This window comes from Octopus bimaculoides, chromosome 3, assembly GCF_046866305.1.
Source record: "Octopus bimaculoides isolate indiv1 chromosome 3, ASM4686630v1, whole genome shotgun sequence".
NCBI lineage: Eukaryota > Metazoa > Mollusca > Cephalopoda > Octopoda > Octopodidae > Octopus > Octopus bimaculoides.
Window position 1 is genome coordinate 83,438,928 of NC_142930.1, and position 3,392 is coordinate 83,442,319.

Here is a 3,392-nt window from a genome sequence, read left to right on the forward strand (position 1 = left end):
GCTATTGATTTTGAGAAAGAATTTTATTAAAACGCAGCTCTAAATTCATCATCATCATCATCATCATCGTTTAACGTCCGCTTTCCATGCTAGCATGGGTTGGACGATTTGACTGAGGACTGGTGAAACCGGATGGCAACACCAGGCTCCAGTCTGATTTGGCAGAGTTTCTACAGCTGGATGCCCTTCCTAACGCCAACCACTCAGAGAGTGTAGTGGGTGCTTTTACGTGTCACCCGCACGAAAACGGCCACGCTCGAAATGGTGTCTTTTATGTGCCACCCACACAAGCCAGTCCAGGGGCACTGGCAACGATCTCGCTCGAAAATCCTACAGGAGCCAGTCAGGCGGTACTGGCAACGGCCACGCTCAAAATGGTGCATCTCATGTACCACCCGCACAAGAACCAGTCCAGGGGCACTGGCAACGATCTTACTTGGCTTGCCGGGTCTTCTCACGCACAGCACATTTCCAAAGGTCTCGGTCCGTAGTCATCGCCTCGGTGAGGCCCAATGTACGAAGGTCTTGCCTCACCACCTCAGCCCAGGTCTTCCTGGGCCTACCTCTTCCACGGGTTCCCTCAACTGTTAGGGTGTGGCACTTTTTCACGCAGCTATCCTCCTCCATTCTCACCACATGTCCATACCAGTGCAATCGTCTCTCTTGCACGCCACAACTGATGCTTCTAATGTTCAGCTTTTCTCTCAAGATACTTACACTCTGACGGGTATTCACATTGACATTACACATCCAACGGAGCATACTGGCTTCATTCCTTGCGAGCTTACGTATGTCCTCAGCAGTTACAGCCCATGTTTCGCTGCCATGTAGCATGGTTGTTCGTATGCATGCGTCATACAGTCTGCCTTTTACTCTGAGTGAGAGTCCCTTTGTCGCCAGCAGGGGTAAGAGCTCTCTAAACTTTGCCCAGGCTATTCTTATTCTAGCAGCTACACTTTCAGCGCACCCACCCCCACTACTAACTTGGTCGCCCAGATAGCGGAAGCTATCGACTACCTCTAGTTTTTCACCCTGGAATGAGATAGAAGTTGTTTCCTGTTTGTTTGCAGTCTTTATTGCACCTGAACATCTGCCACAAACAAAAACTAACTTGCTAGTTAACCTGCCTTTGATGTTGCTGCACCTCTTATGTGTCCATAGCTTGCACCGGGTACATCTTATAGAGTTACTACCTACTCCTTTTCTACATACTGAGCAGGGCCATCTACCTGAAGGGGTTTGTGTTTTATCTACCTTCCTACTTATTAGGATTTTGGTTTTAGCTAGGTTGACTCTAAGGCCCTTCAATTCTAGACCTTGCTTCCACACCTGAAACTTCTCTAGTTCTGATAGTGACTCCGCAATTAGGGCAAGGTCATCAGCATAGAGGAGCTCCCAGGGGCAACCTGTCTTGAACTCCTCTGTGATTGCCTGGAGGACTATGGTAAATAGATAAACAAATATGTAACTCCTCATTTACGATCTGTAATTGTTCCTATTATTTCTACTTCATTTCCATAAGCACAGAGATACCTAATTCACAAAGATATGATGATCCAAAGGGCAACAGAGATTTAACGGCTGTAATAGCTAATTAAGGATATTGGCTCCAAAGCGAAATCCAAAATTCTGACAATTCTAGCACAGAAAATGAGTCTGTTAGATTTTCTTCTGTTAATGTTAATGGCAGGTTTGTACTATCATGTCTTGCAAAAGGATTGATGACCCACTTGTACACTTGATAATCAAGTGATGGAAAATATTTAGAAAATGATAGAGAGAGGTTTTCTACAGTCTTCTGCACTTCTGACAAAATTCAAAATTTGTTTGGAAAAGCCTCTATGCATGGGAAGCAATCAAACTGCAAGTTTTTAACTTTTTTTATCCACAGTTCTAACTTGTTGGTGAAAGACTTTAATTTGCCTGTAATTGTAATAATATTTTCATTCACTCCTTGCAGACACAAATTTAAAACATTCAACTTCTCAGAAAGATAGTAGCGAAATGCTACTTCCAGCCACCAATTATCAAAATTAAGAAATTCAAATCCAGAATTTTCAGCATCAAAGAAACATATTTCAGTTTGCAAAGAAATAAATCGAGAGAGCACTTTTTCTTTCGAGAACCATTGCACTTCTGTATGAAGCAGTAACCACTTAAATCATGAGCAGAATACCTTAACCACTAAGCTACATGCCTTCACACACACACACACACACACACACACACATTCATACAGCATGGCTAAATATGTTTTTGAAAATGTGCATAAGTATGTGTGTGTGTATAGATCTTTATAATTGGTACATATATGTATTCATAGACCAATTTGAATATTTAATACTTGAATGCTTGTATAAATATGTATATGAGTATTACTGTGTCTGAATATATAAGCCTGTATAGCCATGTGGCTGCAAGTATATGTGGTGGTATCTGGCCATGTTGAGTGCTGGCATACTAGTGTATCAAATTACAGGTCAAACAATCTTCCATATTCTTCAATTTGCTTCCATACCTTCTAATTTTAGTTTGAACTTAGCAATTTTATCATGGATGTTGACTCTTTTAACGAATATTTACATATTTTATTTCAGATTATTTTCTTAAGATATAATTATAGTTTAGCACCCAAGCATTAGGTTTATCTGTATACAAACTGGTTTATTTGAATATAAATACTTACACTTTTATTTTCTTCAGTTGAGAAGAAGGAGACAACATCTGGCCAAGACTAGAATCCACTTCCATGTCACACCCTACACATACACATACATTCACACCCACATAAGTTATATATATATATATATATATATATATATATATATATATATATATATATAAATATATATATATACACACATAATTTTTCCCGTCTGGCCATAAAGCCTTTTCTGTTTGTTTTCCTGTCTTGTTATTTTGTCCGCCACTACATTCCTCCATGGCAAGGTTTAATTTGTGTATTCAAATTTAATTTGCGGTCCATGGGAAGAGCCGTTTTAACGATGCGTCCTACCCAGCTCTTCGAAATACCGGTGTTAAAACGGGGGTAGCTGATGAAGAAGAATGTTCTCTATGTGGCTTGTGTGTTTTCTCGTCCACGTTTTGTTTGCTATGTCCTGTACCCAGATATGCACCTATACATACAGGTGGATGTCGGTATGCACATACCTATACGTATATATGCATATACTCATTTACTGTTTGTTTTTACATGACCGAACGCAGCGTCAACAATTTGTAAGTAGTTATCGTAACTTTATATTTTCCGACGCTACTCTATCTCTTTCTCTTCCTCTATCATTTTTCCCCCTCTCATTCTTCCTCTTTACTACTACGTATCTCGCTTTATCCCTCTCGTTCTTCCTCTGTTACTACTACGTATCTCCTTT